The sequence below is a fragment of the Lepidochelys kempii genome, chromosome 10 (genome assembly GCF_965140285.1).
Source record: "Lepidochelys kempii isolate rLepKem1 chromosome 10, rLepKem1.hap1, whole genome shotgun sequence".
Lineage (NCBI taxonomy): Eukaryota > Metazoa > Chordata > Testudines > Cheloniidae > Lepidochelys > Lepidochelys kempii.
This window is the reverse complement of record NC_136389.1, coordinates 81,580,096-81,605,087: the sequence shown is the minus strand read 5'-3', so window position 1 is coordinate 81,605,087 and position 24,992 is coordinate 81,580,096. Positions and strand designations below refer to the sequence as shown.

General features: G+C 45.3%; 1 protein-coding gene across 4 annotated transcripts in view; it reads right to left on the bottom strand.

Annotated features, from left to right (window-relative positions):
* Positions 1-24,992, bottom strand: part of CORO2B (coronin 2B) — a 142,233-nt gene that overhangs the window by 96,798 nt on the left and 20,443 nt on the right. Inside the window, exon 2 of one of the 4 annotated variants that reach the window (XM_073304471.2) lies at positions 21,804-21,945. The exons of 2 other annotated variants lie outside the window; for them this stretch is intronic. The gene's annotated coding sequence lies outside the window, so the exon portion shown is untranslated. Of the gene's footprint in view, positions 1-5,963; positions 5,984-21,803; positions 21,946-24,992 lie in introns of those variants that run through there. One more of the 4 variants, XM_073304472.1, reaches the window with a different exon arrangement.

Genomic DNA, 24,992 nt, shown 5'->3' with positions numbered 1-24,992 from the left:
GTTAAAGATCAGAACCACTTTACGCTAACTTTAAAGACACTAGAGTCCATTAGCTAGCAATCAGGCAGTTGTAAATTATAGCCTAGATACTGTATCAGGGGATTGTTGTGACATAATCATATTGTGACCTTGGGTAACATAAGAGCTACTGTACTGGGTCAGAATCATCGGTCCATCTAACCCAGTATCTGGTCTCCAACAATTTCAGGGAGAGTGTACAGACAGGGCAATTTTGGAGAGATCCACCCCATCTTCCACTCCCGGCTTCTGGCAGTCAGAGGTTTAGAGTCACATCCCTAACCACCTGAGCTAATAGCCATTAATGGACCTGTCCGCCATGAACTTATCTAATTCTTTTTCCAACCCAGTTATACTTTTGGCCATCACAACATCCCATGGCAATGAGTTCCACAGGTTAGTTGTGTGTTGTGTGAAAAACTTTCATCTTGTATTAAACCTTCTGCTTTAATTTCATTGGGTGATCCCTGTTTTTTGCCTTGTGTGAAAGGTTAAATAATACTTTTCTAGCCACTTTTTTCCATACCATTCATGATTTTATAGACCTCTATCATATCCCCTGGTTTAGTCATCCCTTTTTTCTAAGTTGAACAGCCCTAACCCTTTTAGTCTCTTCTAAGCCATTCCAATGTAAGCCATTCCAAACCCTTGATAATCTTTGTTGCCCTTCTCAAACCTTTTCCAGTTCCACCATACCCTTTTTGAGATGGGGCAACCAGAAATGGACACAGTATTCACAGTGTGGAGACACCATGGATTTATATTCTTCCCTGGGTATCTGGCTGGTGAATCTTGCCCATATGCTCAGGGTTTAGCTGATTGCCATATTTGGGGTCAGGAAGGAATTTTCCTCCAGGGCAGATTGGAAGAGGCCCTGGAGATTTTTCGCCTTCCTCTGTAGCATGGGGCACGGATCACTTGCTGGAGGATTCTCTGCTCCTTGAAGTCTTTAAACCACGATTTGAGGACTTCAATAGCTCAGACACAGGTGAGAGGTTTTTTGTAGGAGTGGGTGGGTGAGATTCTGTGGCCTGCGTTGTGCAGGAGGTCGGACTAGATGATCATAATGGTCCCTTCTGACCTTAATATCTATGTATCTATATAGGGGCATTATGATATTTTCTGTCAAGTCCCATTTTCAATAGAGACGTAAGCTCCTAAAGGCCAGATTTTCAAAGATATTTAGGTCCCTAAAGGTGTAGACAGGCACTTCGAAAACCCCATGTAGCACCTAAGTAGTTTAGGCACTTTAATGCCCATTGATTTCAATGGGAGTTAAGCACCTTTGAAAATCCCACTAGATGCTTATTTTGCATCTTTAGGCCTCTTAGTACTTTTAAAGGGGGCAATCTTTTAAAGTCTGGCCCATAGGAGCCTAAGTCTCAGTGAAACTCAGTGGGACTTGGGAGTGTTTAAGTCTTTTTTGAAAATAGCATTTAGGTGTTTTTGAAAAAGTTGACTCACCTTTACAAGGATACAGCGATTCCATTATATGGCTACAGCATGGTTTGTTGATCCTACCTACGCAGATGGGGCCCAGAGTATAACAGGGTATGCTTCGGGCACATACAGAACAATCACCACTTATGTATCAGGGATTTGCTTGTCTAAATCATGTACATGAAATTAGGGGCAGATCTGTCTGAGACCTTGAGCCATGACCCTTTTAAAAAGGAGACAGACACAGACAATCCTCATTCTACCCCCAGCCCAAAATATACCCACCAATCTGCCCATCCACCCCTCAGGCAGAGTCAGGGGAGAAGCGATGGCTCAAGTCACATAGGAACAAGGATAGTCATGAGACCTGGGTTCTTAGCTGTGCGTCAGGTAGTTTGTTATTCGAGACATTGCACCAAGTTTGATCAGCAGGTTCTCTTTCTACTTTGTTTTTAATTCTGATTCAAGGAAACATCACAATAAAGGAAGGTTGTGCAGCCACAGAATTGTAATGAAGAGAGGTAGGAAATAGCTAAGAAATCTAAAAGGGACACAGTATGTTTCATTCCTATTCATTTATAAAGGCAGGTGGCTTTCCCTCTCTCATGTATCTCAGATCTCAGCTCAGACATTCTGCAAGTGCGCAGGTCTCTCACTGACTCAACACAAAGGCTGTACAGAGAAAGAAAGCAACATATTTAAATTAAAATTCATCGTGTGGATCTGAGAGAATTTTGCCCTTTTTCCAGGCTGAGTCTATTCCTTGCACGCACTGATTGTTACCACACTAAAACACTAGATAAAAACTGTGGCTTTTGGTTTAAGCAACAGGAAATAAGCATATTTGCAGTCCAAGGAGTTACACATACAGATGTCGATTGTAAGTTTAACTGGCGAATTGGATGCAGAAAGTTCATGGCCTGGAGTTAAGGAATAGCCTAAGAATCATCAGAAAGGGAATGAAAAAAATCCTCTATAATCCATTCTGGCCAGTGGCATGTATGTTTTGGCCAAATTATTTCTGAGTAGTGCACTACACAGCCTGAAGAGTCTGTTCCAGAGAGCTGCTGAGCACCAGCAAATGCCACTGGTGCCCAGGGGAGCTCCTGATGCTCAGAACCGCTAAGGATCAGGCCTTAACTGTACCCCTTTGTAAACGTTATTCACAGGGAAGTTTTACATTAGATGAATCACTCCTATCAACAGGGGACTCAAGCAAAAGCTTGCAAGCTATTAAAGAACAAAAAGAAAAGGAGTACTTGTGGCACCTTAGAGACTAACCAATTTATTTGAGCATGAGCTCAAGAAGAACAGTTGAAGTTGGATCAGCCTGCCCAAGAGCTATCAGCAGAAGCAATCACTCTAATCCCACTGCCTGATTATATTCAGACTGACAGCTTTAAAATGACTACTTTTTGTTGTAATTACACATTACCACCTACCCTCCCTCCTTTAAAGAACAAAGTAGTTCTAACAAATAACTTTCATACTTTAAACCATTAGCAAATGGAACCACTTATGTACAGTACATATTATCTGACTCATATGCATCTAATTAAGCTGCATATTGATCTGTCCATAAAGTAACCGGACTCATAGCAGTAAGTAATGAAACACTTATGCATGTTCTCAACTTTAAAAGTGTACATGCAAGGCTTGTGCTCTCATTACAATTGACCCTGTTCCTTTAGTATTTTTGCAAAGATTTGTAGCTCTCCTTTATAATTTTAATATAGTCCCCCTGCCAGCAACACTTTGGTCTTGCAAAGCTTCCAACCCCAGGTGGTGAGGTTACATGACATTGGTTTAAAGTGGTAAGTAGGATGGACAAACAGATGAAGTACTTTTGAAGGGTCAGAGGACTGCTTGTTAAGCTCACCATCCCCGCCGCAAATCAATCCATTAAGTCTAAGAATGCAGCGAAGGTGGTGCTCTCCACTGCTGGATTTTAGTATGATAGGCATTCACCAGAAACAAAAAGGGCAGCCTTTAAAAACAGTCATAATCAAGCACCGCTTTTAACAAATGTGAAGTTGCTACCATTCAGTTCTGGATTCAAACATTCAAAACTTGAAGGATCTTAATTATAGGATTCTTTTGCAGGATGAGAATCACTGCGCCAGAGTCTGTGAAGAGCTCTATCTATATCAAACACTTTGTGGCCCTTTGGATAAAGGGCAATAAGTGGTTAAAAAAGTTGGTTTGCATAAATTAAACATGTTGATTTTCATGGCTTACTGAGAACATTTTCAGCCATGTGACTGAAATGCTTTTGTCTTTGATGAATAGCTCAAGGCAGAATGCAAACTGCAAAGAAAACAAATCCATTATCAGGTCATTGCCCGCTTACAAAAATTATAGCTGTGTTTATTACACTTACCGCTCTCATCAATACTGACAATAAAGAGTTATATACCTGGTATGGACAGTCCTTGAGAGATTGGGGTAGGGGTGGGGAGAGGGACTAATGGCCATTAAGAGATATGTATCTTTAGTTACATATTTGCCTCTTCAAAAACCGGCTAGGATTTATGATTCAGACAAAACAGCACGCCTCATTACAAAATAATCTGTCTATAATGGGAAGCCAAGGTTTCCATTAAAATTATACACAGCTGTAAAAAAAAAAAGAACAGTTCAGATTAATCAATAGTTTATCATTCCTGGTAACATCTACAATCACAGAGAAAGTATTGATCAAATGGAAGACTTGAAGAGCGTAAGAACCATGGCTTTTAAGGTACTGGCTCAATGGAGTCCAGCTGTGGGGGGAACATTCCACTTTCAGACCCCAATTGCTCATGGAAATGCTGAAAACCAGAACACCCTTTCAGGCCGGATTTGATTAAGTCCCTGTCTTTGGATCTGGGCTGCTTAGATTCCAACAGATCTTTCCATCTGAAGATTTTGAGATTAATTAAAACTGAAACCTGTGTGGACAGATGGGAGAAGAGAGGGCTAGATTACCCCCTCGCACTGAATGACCCACAGCAGGGGGCTCTGGGAGAGGAAGTCTGACGAATCTGATGGTCGTCCAGTTAGGGCTTGACCCACCCCATAGAAGAAGATACAGGGGCTAACACTCCAACTAGGGAAGCAATAGGAGGTCAGGGCCATGCAGGCTCTGAATTCCAGCAGAACCCCCTCAGATTCAGTGCCCCAATGCCAGAGATTCCCCCTGGTGATACCTGTCCCTGGGATGGGGGTCATTCATGGAAGAGGTAACAGGCCGCTGGGAATTCTGCCCAGGACTGGAGGAGGGACAATCTACACCCACATTCCTCCCCAGCATGATCCTGCAGCAATGGGACAGGAGGAGATGCATGAAAGGAGTGTTCCTCCAAGCACAGATCTAGGGAGCAGGATCAGACAAAAAGAAGACAGTGATTTGCCTAAAGTCCCTTAGGACATCTATTTAAAAGAGAACCCAAATCTTTTCACTCCCCATTCTTTAGTCACAAGATCGTCTTTCCTCCCGCTATACAGTTTTTATTTAGTAGCAACTCAGATCCAAACCTTGAGCACAAAAACAAACAAACAAACAAACAAAAAACCCCTTACAGAGATTGCAGTAGGACCAAGAAGAGGAAAAAAATATTTGAATTCCCAGACCGCTCTAGAAAACAGAAGTGGTGACCATAACTAAAATCTGTGGTAGGCAAGTACACTCCTGCTTCTGACAACAGTACTAGACAATATTTAGCTGGTTGTAGCATGTGAGTAATGAATTGGTTTTAATGGAGACATTTCATATGCATCTGATGAAGTGAGCTGTAGCTCACGAAAGCTCATGCTCAAATAAATTGGTTCGTCTCTAAGGTGCCACAAGTACTCCTTTTCTTTTTGCGAATACAGACTAACACGGCTGTTACTCTGAAACCCGTATTATCCCAAGCATCCTCCACAATGGCAATTCTCTTAAACGGAACGGAGAGAAGGGAGCAAGTCAGAGGTGCAGGAGGAAGATCAGGGCAGTGGGAAGGACTGAAGTTTTAATGCCCTATTTGTCAGAATGCAAGACATGATAATGTAATGGTGTGGCACACTGCGAGACCTTTGCTCTTTACATAAGAAAACAATATGCAGAAACTGCCCAGGCACACTAGGGTCACACATAACCTTGTGTACTAAATATGCACAAACATGTCAGGTCTAGCAACACATACACACACACCGCTGCTCTGATTGGTTTCTTGTGGCTTCCAAAAAACAGAACACAGTGAGCACCACTAGAAGGCTCACAAACTATTTAAAAGACTACTCCCCTATTCCGATACACTACAATTTAGTCGGAATTGAAGTTTCCATATTTTAAGAGTTGGCTTTACTCTCTCCTGCTGAAGTCTTGTTTCCATGTCAATGGCCGGTTTTCCTTCCTCAACACTAGGAGAAATCTACTCTTCTGCAGGAAGTCATATAGATTCATTAGGTGAGAAAGTGCTATTTTATATACAGTCATCATTTGTACATTGCTCACTGTATAAATTTAGAACTAGACAAGTTACCTTTTTCTCCAAGTGGATTTTTTGCAAGAGGAGACTGTCTGGAGCGCATTTTGGAGGGAATGACTAAGACTCTGGCATGCTCGTTTTCATATCACAAAGTCAGACACATCTGAAAGAAAGTTTTAAGTCTGACAATTTTTTGGATTCCTATGAGTCGGATAAGAAGAGAGGCTTTGTGCTAAATTTTTAGTGCCCTCATAATCGTATATCATAAATAAAATCTCAAGAGATTTTTTTCATAAAAAAATTATCCCAAGGAAGACCACACCCAAAAAAGAAGTCATTGCATCCAGCCAAGCTGAAAAGCTTGAGATCAGACAAAATTCCTTGGCTTTTTAACATGGAACCAGCGTTTATTGACCTCGTACCACTGGCCTAGTGGCACACCAGGCGCCTCGTTATTTTATTTTAGTTTAGAGAGGTTGTGAAATCAAGAGGCAAATCAAAACACCCACAATCTCTGAGGAAGCCAGGGCTAATCTGTTCTGCAGATGGCACTCTGTATTCCCTGGCTACTGTCTGTGGAAGATTGTAAATGTTCACTTCCGTTCACAAGAGCAGAAGCTATAAGATTTTGTAGTTACAAACACAGCATTGTCAGTGCTTGGGACTTTATCCCCACTCACAGTATTGGATATTTCACTTGGAGCCCCAGCCTCTTAAGCCAGTTACATGAACATCTCAGTGGTCATTTAAAAGAAAAGGTAAGTTTCTAGCCTTCATGATTGTGGGGGAAAAACTTGAAAACATGACCCAACTGTACTCTGAAGGCTCAACAACCAGAAGGCAAATGTAAAAAACCTAACTTTGTTATTAAAAAACCTCCTGGTTTTCAAGCTAACCTCATGACTTTTGGGGAGCCTGACTCATGATGTCGTAACATGGGGAGTTAGCCATATGGTGAACATATTTTATGACGTTTGAAACTGGATAGGAAACTAAAAGAGAAGAATAAACAGTCAAAATCCAAGAATGTTCTCAGACTTGTGATGGCAGGGGCAATCACGAAGTTGCATGCAGTAGCTCCATTCCCTGTGCTCCTTAAGTCTCGCAGTACACCGCACAAGTACCTTCAGCATGTTTTGCTTTCTGCAATTAACTTCACCAGTGAAGTGGTGAAGACCAACTTTAGTGGCTTAAAAAAGGGAAGTTTGAAAGACCATGAGACAAAGAACTAGAGTATCCAGCATGGGAGTTGACAGAGATTTGGATGAGTGGATGGAGAAAAATAAATCTCATGAGAAAGAAGCCAAGTATCAGAGGGGTAGCCGTTTTACTCTGTATCTGCAAAAACAATAAGGAGTCCGGTGGCACCTTAAAGACTAACAGATTTATTTGAGCATAAGCTTTTGTGGGTAAAAAACCCACTTCTTGATGGTTTTTTACCCACAAAAGTTTATGCCCAAATAAATCTGTTAGTCTTTAAGGTGCCACCAGACTCCTTGTTGTTTTGGGGGAAAGAAGGGTATTTTCCTGTTCTTCCCAGGGGTTTAATCCCCATTTAAAGCTGGCGTGGGATAAGAAATCAAGTCATGTTTCATATAAAAGCTGATTTTATTCAACGGAATCTAAGCCCTGGCTGAGACAATGGCTTTGTACACCATACAGATCACAGAACAGCAGCCTGCCAAAAGCCACTGGAGCACAATCTTTGTCACAGGCAGGCTAAACAAAACCCTTCCCCTCCTGCTTGTATCAGACCAGCTTCAAACCTAAAGCAAGTCAGTAGTCTTGTCCACATGCCAAGTGGGCATGGACCTTGTCAGCTTCACTGCTTGCTATGGACTGGAACTGCATTCAAAACAAATCATGAAAAGCCACTTCTGGCTGACTTTGTTCTAGGTTTATATTATAAGCTGATCAAAAAAGCTTTGGGGAGGCAAAAATTTAACTTGGCTTGACACAACCAGCCGACCGTTCCAGATGGATTATTTCACAACCATCATGTCAGCACCAGAGCAGTATGGAGAGGCTGCTGCTGGAGAAAGCTTGTGGAAACCAAGTTGCTTATCTGCATAAAATTCAGTATTCAGAGCAGCAATTTAATGCAGCCAAGAAGCGAAGTAAGTGCTGGAAAAAGGTCAGGCATGGAATCCAGAAGAAAACTACCGCGGGGGCAGATGAGGCTTTGCCTATATAGACATAATAAGTAGGATGCTATTCAAGAGCTCATGTCAAATAAGCAGCAGAAAGTAACTTGGCATGATTCCATTGCAGTCAATACAACTATGACAGTTCACATCCATTGCTGATCTGCCCCGGGGAACTAGAGCTATAAGGGAAGGGAAGACCTCTTTAGTAAAGATGACAATTGCCATTTTCACCAGCTGTGGATGTTCCCAGACTTGAGCAAGGCATTGACAACAGGCATAGCCCAGTGCCTGACAGTGACATGGTCTCCCTGAGGAGATGAGCTGGCCTTTGATGAGGACATTTGTGGGAAAGCCACTTGCATAACAAAACATTCAAGCCCATGTAATTAGCAAGGCTGCCACTTTTCAACCTACTAATTTGAGAGGGCTGGCTCTAAGGGAACAGGGCTCTGGGCTTCTGTTGGTTCCTGACAATTGCACAATCATTTAAATACAATTTTGGGGTCTAACATGGTCATTCTCAAGAAATTAACAGATGCAGATACTGCCTTGCATCAGATACTGCTTTATTCTGAAGTCAGACCTGAGACCTGTCTGTAAAGGACGGCATGGCAGATCTCTTCTTGGCATTTAAAAATGTAATAGGTGGCAGGGCTTGAGAAGCTTACTGAACATCTATTATACCCTCTGCCATTTAGAGGAATAAAACAGATGGGCACTGTAATTAACTGTAACATCAGATATCTTTGCATCTTTAAAAGTACAGTTTACTGTGATTCACCCAGGTGACTAACCTAGGGTTGCCACCCATCCGTTTTTCACCCGGATAGTCCAGCTTTCAGCTTGTGTGTCCAGGTGCCATTTGACAGGCCCTGGTGTGCATTTTTTTTATCTGGGGGAGAAGAGGTGGAGCAGGGCTGGGATCTTGGGGGTCCAGTTACCAGCCATTAAAAGAGGGTCCAGTTACCAGCCATTACCTAGACCTATAGGTTCCAATGGACTGACTTGCATACTTGAAGTTATGCCCATGCTTCAATGCCTTGCTGAAAAGATGGCATGTGTCTCTTGTTATAACTTCCAACCTTCACTTCTCTTTCTTTCATCAGAGGAGCGCACCTCTGCTCCTTACCCACCTTTGCCCTGTTGTACTCTTCTTTCTCCACACTACGTGCTCTCTCTGCCCCCCCATCCCAAAATCTCTCTTTTTCCGATTCACATTTTTACAAGCAAGCGCCATGTATAAAGGAGTTGGGGGGAACGGGTGAGAGAGAGATAGTGTATCCGACAGGTTTACACAGAGCACTTAGTCTTAGATATTTATGGTTCGTTATTATCCAGGGGATGACATGTTGCGACGCCAGTGCCATGATACATAAGTCAGAGCAGAGGCTCTGAGACTCAGAGCAGCCCTCACCATGAGAGAAGTCTAGCAGAGTGATAGGAAAATGACAGGTCGTTACGCTCTCTCCTGGGACTCTCAGCACACATTCATGCCCAGACGACCAAGTGTACACACCAACAAGTGCTCAATCCAAGACATCACAAACCAGTTCTTGCTCTGCAGCCTCAAAAATGATTCTCCCAGCCATCACAGGGAGCCAGCTTGACACGTCTGAGCTTTTGTCCAGGCTCTCCATTGCAGATCTGCATTTGTGCTTCAATATTATAAACTATAACACAAGTGTTGGGGAAGAGAATCTTGCAATGACCCACACTAGACTAGTAACATCCTCTAGGGCAGTGCTTCTCAAGCTATCTGATGTGGGGGACTGGCAATTTTTTTTTCCAATATGCGCGCAGACCGGCAGCCGATGGCTCACGGACCAGCACCAGTCCGCGGACCACCACTTTGACTAGCACTGCTCTAGAGCAGAGAATGGATGCACCTCATCAGTAGCCTTGCACTTAGGCCCAATCCTGCAGTCACTGTGCAGCCAAAGCAGCCCTGATCTGCCTGCAGAGAGTTGCATGTTCAAGGCGTGTCATTTAATAACAGGTTTCTCAATGTTCCTGAACATGGAGACATCACCATTTGCAGCTGCCGCCTGCCTTGTTTAAACCACTCTCACCACAGCCCTTCATGCAAGCAGCATGCAGTTCAATAATCTCATTTACAATGCACATTTTAGGTCTGTCACATGATGCCAGTCTGCCCTTACCCGACCCTGAATGCTTCCCCAGACTTGCTCCCCACTTCAGTCGGTATTAGCGAGCCACTTCTAACTGCGATGATGGAAGAGATGGAGATAGACCCTGGTTTGCAGGATGCAGGGGTCTAGCCACCCTTCACCTGCGTGTCGACGAACAGGCAACAAACCTACAGGCTTGTGTGTTGTGGTCATGGGGTGTGGGTGCCCCGAGCTCTGGGAGAAGGGGTTTCCTTTTTTCAGAGCTGGCCAGCTACTCGCTCTCCCCTCCTTTCACTTTGACCACTGCCAGGAAGTGGCTCCTGTGACCAGAGGCAGGGTCCTCCCCTTTTGGGAGTAGGGTTATTGGGGGGTGCACGGCTGTGTGGTACAGGAATGGACAGGGTGCCCATCCCTTAAGAGCAAACGGACCTCCGAGGTTTTAGGGTCTACTGCTCCCTTGGCTTCTAATCCCTTCAAGAGAGAGGAGGAACCAGGGCCACAACAACACATGGCTCCCAACCCGCCATGGCTCCCGGTGCCGACAGCCATTGACTAGGCCTGTCCCCTGTAGAGAGGGAGTGTCCAGGTGCAGGGACTCATGAGGTGAGAGAAGACCTGGCTGCAGAGCAGAGTTACTCTGTGCTGCTCAGCAGACGTAGCCCAGCTCCTCAGCCCTCCAGGGGCTGCCGACAGCCACCGTTCAGGCACGTGGCTTGTCCTGGAGGCTTCAATTTTGCCACCAATAAAAAAGTCATCTTTTTTTTTAATACTCTTCATGGACTGGAGAGGTGGTAACAGGCCACTTCACCTTTAACAGTCCCTTGCAACAAGTTACCCAGAGGTGCCGACTGAAAAAAAATAAGGGGTGCTCCGCCCCGAGGCCCCGCCCCTACTCGGCCTCTTCCCCCCCCCGAGGCCTCAGCCGTGCTTCGCCCCAAGGCCCCACCCCGCCTCTTCCCAAGGCCTCGACCGCCGCTCGCACCGGCAAAGAGAAAAGTCAGCGCTAAACTGTCGGTTCCACCTTGTATTGAGCTGTGGCACTTGGCGCGCCTTTCCCAAACCTGAAGAAGAGCTCTGTGCAGCCCCAAAGCTTGTCTCTCTCACCAAAAGAACCATTGTTTCATGTTCTCTGTGTATATATCTGTCTTCCTACTGTATTTTCCACTGCATGCATCCGATGAAGTGGGGTTTAGCCCACGAAAGGTTATGCTCAAATAAATTTGTTTGTCTCTAAGGTGCCACAAGTCCTCCAGCTCACCCACCTTGTCGCTCTAATATCCTGGGACCAACACAGCTCCCACAACACTGCATACAGGCAAAACCCACAGTCAGCCAGCCCAGTGCCTGAGGGACTCTCTTCAGCGCCACCCAGGAGACCATGGCTTGATTTCCAGTTGTAGGCTTGCTTTGTGCCCGTGCTCAGTACTGCGGAGATGGCGTACTCAGTCCTTCCGATGGGACCTCCCCTCATTCATCAGAAACCCCTGGAGTGGCAAAGGATGGACCTCGGGCAAACCCCTGGACCTTGGCTGATGGAGCTGTCATGGGGCTGCAAGGGGAGGGAGGGCCAAAGGATGTGGAGGATGTAAAGGAGAAAGGCAGGGAAGGAGGTGCAGGAGCATTCTCTCCCCACCAGCTGGCTCCCAAGCTGCTGCTGCAGAATGGGACTGCTTCCTGCGGTTCATCCTGTGTTACTAATGACTGACAGTAAATGCTTTAAACCCTGCTGACAGCTCGGAAGGAGCTTTTAAATGTAAGTAGAAAAGGAGTACTTGTGGCACCTTAGAGACTAACCAATTTATTTGAGCATGAGCTTTCGTGAGCTACAGCTCACTTCATCAGATGTTTACCGTGGAAACTGCAGCAGACTTTATATACACACAGAAATCATGAAACAATACCTCCTCCCACCCCACTGTCCTGCTGGTAATAGCTTATCTAAAGTGATCAACAGGTGGGCCATTTCCAGCACAAATCCAGGTTTTCTCACCCTCCACCCCCCCCACACAAATTCACTCTCCTGCTGGTGCTAGCCCATCCAAAGTGACAACTCTTAACATAATCAAGTCGGGCTATTTCCTGCATAGATCAAGGTTTTCTCACATCCCCCCCGCCCCCATACACACACAAACTCACTCTCCTGCTGGTAATAGCTCATCTAAACTGACCATTCTCCAGGTTTAAATCCAAGTTAAACCAGAGCATCGGGGAGGGGGGGTAGGAAAAAACAAGAGGAAACAGGCTACCTTGCATAATGACTTAGCCACTCCCAGTCTCTATTTAAGCCTAAATTAATAGTATCCAATTTGCAAATGAATTCCAATTCAGCAGTTTCTCGCTGGAGTCTGGATTTGAAGTTTTTTTGTTTTAAGATAGCGACCTTCATGTCTGTGATTGCGTGACCAGAGAGATTGAAGTGTTCTCCGACTGGTTTATGAATGTTATAATTCTTGACATCTGATTTGTGTCCATTTATTCTTTTACGTAGAGACTGTCCAGTTTGACCAATGTACATGGCAGAGGGGCATTGCTGGCACATGATGGCATAGATCACATTGGTGGATGTGCAGGTGAACGAGCCTCTGATAGTGTGGCTGATGTTATTAGGCCCTGTGATGGTGTCCCCTGAATAGATATGTGGGCACAATTGGCAACGGGCTTTGTTGCAAGGATAAGTTCCTGGGTTAGTGGTTCTGTTGTGTATGTGGTTGTTGGTGAGTATTTGCTTCAGGTTGCGGGGCTGTCTGTAGGCAAGGACTGGCCTGTCTCCCAAGACTTGTGAGAGTGTTGGGTCATCCTTTAGGATAGGTTGTAGATCCTTAATAATGCGTTGGAGGGGTTTTAGTTGGGGGCTGAAGGTGACGGCTAGTGGCGTTCTGTTATTTTCTTTGTTAGGCCTGTCCTGTAGTAGGTAACTACTACAGGACAGGCCTAACAAAGAAAATAACAGAACGCCACTAGCCGTCACCTTCAGCCCCCAACTAAAACCCCTCCAACGCATTATTAAGGATCTACAACCTATCCTAAAGGATGACCCAACACTCTCACAAGTCTTGGGAGACAGGCCAGTCCTTGCCTACAGACAGCCCCGCAACCTGAAGCAAATACTCACCAACAACCACATACACAACAGAACCACTAACCCAGGAACTTATCCTTGCAACAAAGCCCGTTGCCAATTGTGCCCACATATCTATTCAGGGGACACCATCACAGGGCCTAATAACATCAGCCACACTATCAGAGGCTCGTTCACCTGCACATCCACCAATGTGATCTATGCCATCATGTGCCAGCAATGCCCCTCTGCCATGTACATTGGTCAAACTGGACAGTCTCTACGTAAAAGAATAAATGGACACAAATCAGATGTCAAGAATTATAACATTCATAAACCAGTCGGAGAACACTTCAATCTCTCTGGTCACGCAATCACAGACATGAAGGTCGCTATCTTAAAACAAAAAAACTTCAAATCCAGACTCCAGCGAGAAACTGCTGAATTGGAATTCATTTGCAAATTGGATACTATTAATTTAGGCTTAAATAGAGACTGGGAGTGGCTAAGTCATTATGCAAGGTAGCCTGTTTCCTCTTGTTTTTTCCTACCCCCCCTCCCCGATGCTCTGGTTTAACTTGGATTTAAACCTGGAGAATGGTCAGTTTAGATGAGCTATTACCAGCAGGAGAGTGAGTTTGTGTGTGTATGGGGGCGGGGGGGATGTGAGAAAACCTTGATCTATGCAGGAAATAGCCCGACTTGATTATGTTAAGAGTTGTCACTTTGGATGGGCTAGCACCAGCAGGAGAGTGAATTTGTGTGGGGGGGGTGGAGGGTGAGAAAACCTGGATTTGTGCTGGAAATGGCCCACCTGTTGATCACTTTAGATAAGCTATTACCAGCAGGACAGTGGGGTGGGAGGAGGTATTGTTTCATGATTTCTGTGTGTATATAAAGTCTGCTGCAGTTTCCACGGTAAACATCTGATGAAGTGAGCTGTAGCTCACGAAAGCTCATGCTCAAATAAATTGGTTAGTCTCTAAGGTGCCACAAGTACTCCTTTTCTTTTTGCGAATACAGACTAACACGGCTGTTCCTCTGAAACCTGTTAAATGTAAGTGTGATCATTACCACCTTTTCTAAAAGCTAAGATGGAGAGACATGTTGCCACCTAAAGACGAGACACTTCCCACATCAGACATAGTCTTTTTTCCCCCTGCTCCATATAATCATATTGTCAAACAGACTGACTGTCCAGTGTAACGTTCATGGAGGAGACCAGGACAGCTACTGTGCCATAACCTTTGTACTACTGGAAGCTAACAGACAGACAGACAGATACAGCACCAGTCTAAAGGAAGAAGGAAGCTCCCCCTGGGCCCCCAAATCAATAGCCAGCTACTTCCAAGCCAAAAAACCTAGGCCAACCTATTTTCTATGCAGGCAACCAGTTATTGCTGCCAAACGGAGTTTGCCAGCCCCTTTTCCATTGCATTTGTCCATTTGCCCAGAAAATACTACTCAGTGGGGCTGGCATGAAAACATTTCTGTTTTTGCGAAAGATGTTGATGCTTCAGCATTTGTTCTCGTTCTGATGTGCAACAACAATAGAGATGCTGTGGAAATTTTTCCCATGAAAAGGAGAAAGAGACCCACCCCAGGACAGCCAATTGCCCGGCGGTATGGGACTCACTGGGGATGAGACCCCCAGGCTCCGAATCAGGCAGAGCACGGACGTGAACCTTGGTCTCCCACAGGTCAAGTGTGTGCCTCCTTCATGTACATCCTGGGCCTGAGAAAGTTGTGTCAAAACATAACATTTCCACAAAAAGTTTTGGTTTTGATAAATTCCCAAGTCAGCTTCAGTGTTTATTTCTACAAAGCTTGTACTCTTTTGATTTAGTTGGGGTTGGCCCTGCTTTGAGCAGGGGGTTGGGCTAGATGACCTCCTGAGGTCCCTCCCAACCCTGAGATTCTATGATTCTATGATCCTTTGAGGGTTGGTGGGGGCGGGTAAATCACTGTTGCCTGCTGCACTCATTTGTGTCCTGCAAATTTTGAAAAGCTCTAGGAGAGCTGCACAACATTCACGCTTTGTTTTAACTTCTCTGTATCACAGCCTCCATTTGTAGTGTCAATTCTGGGGGAGAAGGACTAGACGTTTAATAGCATTACTGCTCCTTTCATGTAATTTGAAGAGAAACACTTCGGATTAAAAGCCCATCATTACTCTGTAGAATCACAGAATCATACCATTCATAGGATTAGCACACTGAAGCCACTGGCAGCAGAGGACACTCAGCAAGGGGAAGAGGTTCTCGAGACTCTGTCACAGCGACACCTCTGCCCCCGTTCTGCTCTGAGCACCCTTCTGGCTACAGCACAACACCCAGTGCTTTGAAAATCCCAGTCTTAGGTATTGTCACCCGCTGGCCTCAAATGCGCTTGAGTTCAGAAGCATCCACCAAACCGGTTCAGACTGAGTCTAGCCCAATAGCACAGGTCTCGGGCCTTCTTGCCCTTATCTGTCTGGGAGTGGAATTTTGCAAGGCTTCCGTTCTCAGACCGGGACTGGGTACGCTGAGCCGTGTGTATCACCCTGCAAGCCAAGCTTGGGGTTGGGCACCCGTTTTTCCTCCTTTCGGAAACCTGTGACCAGGGATATAGTGACCAACAGCCTCCTTAAAGCAAAGTATTTCTATTTAGCAGTTGGAAAAAAGCATAGGGGGAGCAGGAACAAAATGGATTTTAGCACAGCCTGTGCACAGTATTCGTCTCATCTATTCTTCTTCACTACCAGCTACGTTAGATGGGCTTTCCCCTTCAGTGCCAGGAACAGAACCCAACCAACTCACATTTCCTGCGCAATGCCGAGCTCTTTGTGTGTGCCTCGCCCAGTCCTCTGATGCCCCCTCTTCAAATGGGCTTGGGTGCTGCCCACAACCCCAGGCTGGAGCCATTAAGGCTACTAGCTCTGACACTGCGTTTTCATGACCCTGGCGTTTAAGCTGCTGGGGACTATTAAAAGGTCCATCTTGCCCCTGACTCAGCTACCTCAGCGTTTCGGTTTGGGTCTCAGGAGTTTTGGACCAGCCAGGAGGGTCAGCGTGGAACTAAAATGCAGTGTTGGGCCAGGCAGTATAAAATCATCTCTCTTTTACCTACAGTGTTGCCTAGCTTACATTTCCAGTATATCCAAAATAAATAACCTGCAACCTTTGGTACAAAGCGGACAGCCACCAGCCTACAGGCTTTCATGGCAAATTCAGCAGTAGGAGACAACTGAAGCTGTCAGTGAAATTGCTGAAGGTCACATCAGCACTTCAGTTTGGGGGGTTAATTTTACTTTGAGAGCTATGTTACATATTTAATCGTCTCAGTTTGGACCAACCATGGCTTAGACAGCCGGCTTTGTCAGAACCTGAGCCCTGACCTGCCATATCCCTGCCAGTTCAGCCCATGGTGTTCCAGGGCTCAAGGACATTGTATGGTGTCTTTGAGAATTAACCCCCCCCCACACACACACACCCTCCACAGAAACAAGACGTACCCCAACTCATTTTCCCTACTTGCGGGCAAATAATCAGGATTTCATCCATGCTCTCCAAAGGAGGAAGGAAACTAAAATGCAAAACCACGGCACCATCTAGCGTCCCGCTCCTCACTGCATGTACCCCAACATCTAGCCTCTTACAAAAAGCACAAGCCAAGTTAGGGGTAAAACAGTAAAACGCCAAAAATAGCTTTCTTATTATTTATAGACAAGGCTGATGGCACATACAGCTGCAGCCGCACACTGCAGCTCAACGCATGCTTTTAACTCACAATGCACCAACAGGAAACACCTTCTGAATTGACAACGCCAGAATGCCCTAAAAGGACCCTAAGAATGAGAGCATGTAGTGTTTCATGGGAGGAGAGGATAGCTTGCTACTAGTGTCAACTTTCCACCTATATTGTCTGAAGGAAAATCAGAGGGATGCAGGACTCAAAACAAGGACAACATTGACTTACCCTCCCCACCCATCTTTACCCTCAGATCTCAGAGACTTTCCCCTGGAACCACCATATTTTTACTCAAAGTAGCTAATGAGCAGATTTTTTTTAATTGGCTTAGAGGTCATGACAGCCTTCGTTATATGGCATAATTCTCCTGCCACCATTCTCCTTCTCCCCAACCCCCCACTACTCCCATCCGCTTCACTGGACTACTTTGGTATCTCCCAGGGCGTCCCATCTCCTACACTGGAAAACACTGTCCTAACCTTTAACATGGGACTCCATTTATTTTGTCTTGTGTAAAACAAAAACAACAAAAACGCATGCTAATATAAGATATCCTTTATTGTTCTGCTTTAAGCCCTTCCAGCATGCTGAGCCTTCTCTAGCATTCCTATTTAAATATTGACTTTAATATTCCCTTAGCAGATTCCAAAGTGCTTTGTACAAACGCAAGAGGAGAGCAAGTCTGAAACATGTTATGTACATTTAAGAAAAAAGCCAAAAAGCCACACACAGTTCTCTGGCTCACACCCTACAAGGCAACATGGTGCAGTCAAACTCTGCTTTGTCTCCAGTCAGCAGTTAGTAAGTGGATTTCCTGCATGCTAGTAATAGAATCATAGAATCATAGAATATCAGGGTTGGAAGGGACCCCAGAAGGTCATCTAGTCCAACCCCCTGCTCAAAGCAGGACCAATTCCCAGTTAAATCATCCCAGCCAGGGCTTTGTCAAGCCTGACCTTAAAAACCTCTAAGGAAGGAGATTCTACCACCTCCCTAGGTAACGCATTCCAGTGTTTCACCACCCTCTTAGTGAAAAAGTTTTTCCTAATATCCAATCTAAACCTCCCCCACTGCAACTTGAGACCATTACTCCTCGTTCTGTCATCTGCTACCATTGAGAACAGTCTAGAGCCATCCTCTTTGGAACCCCCTTTCAGGTAGTTGAAAGCAGCTATCAAATCCCCCCTCATTCTTCTCTTCTGCAGGCTAAACAATCCCAGCTCCCTCAGCCTCTCCTCATAACTCATGTGTTCCAGTCCCCTAATCATTTTTGTTGCCCTTCGCTGGACTCTCTCCAATTTATCCACATCCTTCTTGAAGTGTGGGGCCCAAAACTGGACACAGTACTCCAGATGAGGCCTCACCAATGTCGAATAGAGGGGAACGATCACGTCCCTCGATCTGCTCGCTATGCCCCTACTTATACATCCCAAAATGCCATTGGCCTTCTTGGCAACAAGGGCACACTGCTGACTCATATCCAGCTTCTCGTCCACTGTCACCCCTAGGTCCTTTTCTGCAGCTAGTCTCCACCTTAGATACTTCGGGTGAGGTATTCAAAAGCCCTCAGTGTTGGCTTAACTTGGAGTCAATGGTAGAGTCTAGTGCCCCCCTATTCCAGGAACCCCAGTCATATAATCCTTATTCTTAACATATAGTCCTGATCCTAAACTTATCAAGTTCCATTTTAACACTTGTTAGCTTGTTTGCCCCCCCCTCCCCCCACTCCCATTGGGAGGCTACCCCTGACCTTCAGTCTTCTGATGGTTAGAAACCTAGTTTCCAGCCTAAATTTATCCTCATTTGTCCTGGTGCCAACATTGTCCTTTAGCTTCAGCAGCTCTTCTCCCTCCTAGTGTTTACCTCCTCTTCCCCCGGATATATTTACAGATCCCTCTCCAGTGGGATCAGAGTTTGGCCAACACTGAGGGCTTCTGAAAATCCTAGTCTTTATTGTGTTGTCACCCCCACTGGCCTCCATTGCCCTCAAGTTCTACCAAACTATCATAGTCCAAATCTAGCCCAATGCAAGTGCTGTGAGCATGTACCGTACTATACCTTGGACTTGTTCTTTTTCAGTACTAGGAAGAACAGCCATCTCCATTATGCCCCACCTCTGGCTTGGACTTAAGCTCTTTATTATATTTGAAGCAATAGGTCAGTGGAGCTTTCAAACTGAACGAGTACATTCTCATAAATAAATTAGGGAGGTGTGGTCTAGATGAAATTACTATAAAGTGGGTGCATAACTGGTTGAATGACTATACTCAAAGCACAGTGATAAATGGTTCCCTGCCAAACGCAGAGGACTTATCTAGTGGGGTCCTGCAGGGATCAGTGTGACAGGGTTTACCACACACCCCTGCTGGAGACCTTGCGGTCCTACCTCACTCCACCTCAGCAAAAGGAGCAGTGAAGGTGGGTCCTCCAGGCCTGCCTAGAAAGGCTGCAGGGGAAGCAGCCAATCACAGCCCATCAGGCTCAGTTAAAAGGCGCTACAGGGCCTGAGCAGGTCAGTTGCTGGCTGGGACCACAAGGGTGAGGAAGGGCTGGGAGACAGAGAAACTCTCCAGACAATACAGCTGGGGAAGACCCTCCTCCAGCAGGGATAACAGAGAGAACCCAAGGTCTGTAACTCTGTGAGTAAAGGTGATGGGACTGAATGGGAAGGAGCCCAGGGCATGCAGCAGCAGCTATTAAAGGGAAGCAGCACATGGGCTCTGTTTTCAGGATCCCTAGGTTGGGACCTAGAGTAGTGGGTGGGTCTGGGTCCCCACAATGACCAATGGGGAAGTGGCCTGAGCCCCGAAAAGGGGAAAATACTCTTGGCTAAAAGCCTGAGATGGTGCCTGAAGACCCTGCAACGTGGCCTGAAGATACTGGCAAGGGCCAACCATTTGTTGAACTTTGGGGGCAGTAAGAACCTGTGAAGATAGAGTCTCCAAGCAGAAAGCCCTGGGGGCATTGCCCAATGGCAGGGAAGGACTTAAAGTTAGCCCAAAGGGGCTAAAAAAGGAGCCTAAAAAGGGCTGAAGAAAAGGTACCCTCAGGAAGGAGGGGCTGAGTCTAGCTTAAGCCAGGGGTTGGAAGACCTTTTTGTTTGTGTTTGTTTTGACCTTGAATACCCCAGGAGGGGTTCATCCATTTTAGACTGTGACTTGGCTGGAGGCTGAGCCACTGAAGCCACCTACCAAGCAAGGTCAACCTCCTTTTCCGCACTAGGAGCGGAAAAGATTGCAGCAACCACCCAGCTGACAGGAGGCACTCGTGAGAGGTGTGTGTGTCCCCCATCACCGTCTGGTATTAATCAAGATTTCCATTAATGACTTTGATAATGGAGTGTAGCGTATGTTTATACAAATTGCAGATGACCTCAAGATGGAAGGGGTTGCAAGCATGTTAGACAGGATTAGAATTCAAAAGAACCTTGACAAATTGGAGAATTGAACTGAATTTCAGCTTCTTGATTTCAGACAAGACAAGTGCAAAGTACTATACATAGGAAGGAAAAATCAAATGCCTAACTACAAAATGGGGAGAAACTAACTAGACAGTAGTACTGCTGAAAAGGATCTCAGGGTTATAGTTGATCACAAATTGAATGAGCCAACTATGTGACGCAGTTGCTAAAACGGCTAATATTCTGGGGTGTATTAGCAGGGATGTCGTATGTAAGACATGAGCAACAACTGCCCCACTCTATTTGATGCTGGTGAAGCCTCCGCTGCAGTACTATGTCCAGGTCTGGGCATCACACTTTAAGATATGGACAAATCGGAGTCCAGTGCAGAGCTACAAAAATTATTAAAAGGTTTAGAAAATGTAATCTGAGGAAAAGTTAAATGGGACATATTTAGTCTTGGGAAAAGTCTGATGGAGGGGACCTGAGAACAGTCTGCAAATATGTTAAGGGCTGTTATAAAAAGGATGGGGATCAATTGTTCTCCATGGCCACTGAAGGTAGGACAATAAGTAATGAGCTTAATCTTCAGAAAGGGAGATTTAGGTTGGATTTCAGGGAAAACTTTCTAACTACAATGATGGTTAAGCACTGAAATATGCTTCCAAGGGAGGTTGTGGAATCACCACCACTGGAGGTTTTTAAGAACAGGTTAGACAAATCTTGCAGAAATGGTCTACATATACTTGGTCCTGCCTCAGTTCAGGGTGAGGGACTAGATGACTTCTTGAGATTCCTTACAGCCCTACATTTCTACGATTCCAATGTTCTCTCTGGGGAGAGAAAATTTCCCAGCATCCTCTTGCCAATAATAGCCCTCCTTAAGGTAGGGATGATCTCATGTCTCTCCAAAATGAATAACTTCCTCTTCTGTGCACTAAGCCCTCCAGTTAACCTTTCCTCCACAAATTCTCAATGTCCTCATTGTCATTTGCAAATCAGAACAAGAGAAAGTTTAGATAATTTATAGTTGCATAAAATATGTGAAGTCCAGTAAATGCAGCTTTCAGAGTAACAGCCATATTAGTCTGTATTCGCAAAAAGAAAAGGAGTACTTGTGGCACCTTAGAGACTAACCAATTTATTTGAGCATAAGCTTTCGTGAGCTACAGCTCACTTCATCAGATGCATACTGTGGAAAGTATAGAAGATCTTTTTATACACACAAAGTATGAAAAAATGGGTCTTTACCACTACAATAGGTTTTCTCTTCCCCCCCCCACCCCACTCTCCTGCTGGTAATAGCTTATCTAAAGTGATCACTCTCCTTACAATGTGTACGATAATCAAGGTGGGCCATTTCCAGCACAAATCCAGGGTTTAACAAGAACGTCGAGGGGTGGTAGGAAAAAACAAGGGGAAATAGGTTACCTTGCATAATGACTTAGCCACTTCCAGTCTCTATTCAAGCCTAAGTTAATTGTATCCAATTTGCAAATGAATTCCAATTCAACAGTTTCTCGCTGGAGTCTGGTTTTGAAGTTTTTTTGTTGTAATATCACAACTTTCATGTCTGTAATTGCAAAAAGAAAAGGAATACTTGTGGCACCTTAGACTAACCATTTTACGCGTGACCAGAGAGATTTCCCCTTGTTTTTTCCACCACCCCCCCTGACGTTCTTGTTACCCCCTGGATTGGTGCTGGAAATGGCCCACCTTGATTATCATACACATTGTAAGGAGAGTGATCACTTTAGATAAGCTATTACCAGCAGGAGAGTGGGGTGGGGGGAGAGAAAACCTATTGTAGTGGTAAAGACCCATTTTTTCATGCTTTGTGTGTATAAAAAGATCTTCTATACTTTCCACAGTATGCATCTGATGAAGTGAGCTGTAGCTCACGAAAGCTCATGCTCAAATAAATTGGTTAGTCTCTAAGGTGCCACAAGTACTCCTTTTCTTTTTGTAAATGCAGCTGACTCCTACCTGCCATTAAATCTCTAGCTTTGATTGTAAGACACTGTTCAGAGTCTGTGACAAAGCTGTAAATTCCATTGAGGAACTAGCAGATACAGACTTGCAGATATAGTGGTGTAAGTAGTATTTATAATCTCTTCGCATTGGCTCCCTTGGCATTTAAACAGAAGAGGACCCATTTAGAGTCTGAGAAATATGATAAGTGAAAAATAAACCTGAGTTTCATTGGTGGAATTCACTGTGCTGTGGTGTTTCAAAGCTGTTTTGTTTCTGCCCATTTGCCATAACTTAGATTAGTTTATAAATTTGAATCCTCTTGTGAAGGAAGAGTGTCATAGTAGCATAGTTTAGCCCTGTTTTTCTATAATCCACTACCATCAAAGGACTGGCAGATTCAATTATCACACTACAAGCCGTAAACACATCTCCTCATTAGTGCTTTGTCCATCCTCACACTTTCTACAGACCCCGCTCAGATATATTTAACTACTTCATAGCAGGCGAAAAGCAGAGATGCTAAGGCAAGCAGCAAACCTTGCCAGGCCTTCTGAATCCCAAGCCTTGATGTAAGATCTCAGGGGGACAAAGCAGGGTTGGAAGAGTCCTTTCCCAAAAGGAAATTCATATGTTCCCACACTGCAAATGTCCTTCTCGCAAAAGAAATGCTGTTCTGAGTTTCCGAGTTTTCAGCCAAGATCCAAATGAAGAGATGAGCATTAGTCTATTGTGCGGGGTAAGAGCTTCTCATTATAAGCTGCTGAGAGGGCCATCTTAAAGTCTACAGACAGTACACTTGGCTATTTTCTCCCCCTCAGCCAGCTGCTTAGGCAAGTTTCAGCATCAGAGCTCTTCAGAGGCTGGCTACTAGATTAACCCTATTGTATTAGGCTAATGCAGTTAATCAGGATGCTCTGAAGTCTGGTTTCCATGGTTACACTATAAAATAGATGTACATCTAACAGTCAGTGAATTAATTTTGCCATCAGCCTGCCTCAGAGCACAGTTAGGCAGGAGGCATTTGCAGCAGAGTGCATAAGCAGGCGCCGTACACAGCAGCCTCCCCTGCGGGAGAATCCTGACACTTAGATGACACTTTTACAATGATTTCCTGAATAGGGGCTTTTCGGGTGAGACCATGTGCAATCATTAGCAGTTATAGATTGACAGTATCTGTAACCCTGCCCCCATCCAGCCTGATCCAGCAGGAAACAATGCAGACAGTAAGGAAGAATCCGTTACCCGCAAGCAGACAAAATCTTACCATCTACTAAAAAAACCCAACACAATATCCCTGTACCCCCCTCTGAAAAAAACCACTCGGCTTCTGCTGAAGTCAGTGGAGCTATTCACATCAGTGAGGGAAAGAAAATGGGTAACTTACCCTACTGTGAGGGGAAAAAAAAGAGTAGTGGGGTGTTTTCTAGGTCAGCTGAGCACTCTCACTGGACCAGCACACCAAGCCGGGCTGTGGTGAGATACTGAGAGTGAGGTTTTCCCCAGGATATCATGGTTACAGAAACACTTGTGCTAATTCACATGCAGAGCCCCACAATGCAATTTCTGCTCACTTATGAGGGGGGAAATTGAGCTGCTACGTATCAATATTCTGAGTACATTTAAGGCACTGATGTAAGAGTTCTTTTTAAGTATAAGAAAAGGAAAATTCATGCTGTGTCTGCCAAACACGCAGGCAATAGGGATGGAGGAGGCTCTGTTTCTTGGATTAGATTTAGTACGTTTAGAAACAGGGGCAAAGTAGGTTTAAGATGCTTCTGGTTTATAACAGCACAGCAGAGGCGATGTGGTGATTGGAAGAGAACTAGAATCCCTCACATGATGGAGCAATATTACTAAGCAGATATAACCATAGCCCCGAACAAGCTAGAGGGTAGCAACACACAGACAGGTGAAAGTGGCACTCCCAGGGAGAAGAGGTTCCTGCATATTTCACTTGTATCAATGGTTCCTGAAACAGTTCTACAAAACTAAGGCCTTGGCTACGCTTGCGAGTTACAGCACAACAAAGAAGCCCCGGGCGCACTAGCTCGCTCCCCGTCCGCACTGGCAAGGCACGTCGAGCGCTCTGCCTCCCCGGCTACAGCGCGGCTGGTCTCCTCCTTGGCGAGTGGAATAACGTTTGCTGCGCCCCCGCTGGAGCGCCGCAGCGCCAGTGTGGACGAGGTGCTGCATTACTGCGCTCTGATTGGCCTCTGGCAACGTCCCATAGTCCCCTTAAGCCAAGTGGCCACTCTGGTCATTGTTTTGAACTGGCTGCAGGAATGCGGATATGCCCTTTGAAAGCTCTGTTTGACAGCCGGCTGCTTATCTGCTCTGAGACAAAGCAACCATTAGTGTGGAATGCCGTGTGTGAGAGAGGGAGGCGGGGGGGGAGGGGGGTCTGCTGCTGTCCGAATTTACAAGACAGCATGCTGACATGCTCTCAGCCCCCCAAAAACCCACTCTCTCTCCCCCCCACATACACACAACACACTCCCAGTTACACTTCACCCCCATTTGAAAAGCACGTTGCAGTCACTTGCATGCTGGGATAGCTGCCCATAATGCACCGCTCCCAACGCCGCTGCAAGTGTGGCCACACCAGTGTGCTTGAAGCTGGCAGTGTGGACAGACTGCTGCGCTTTC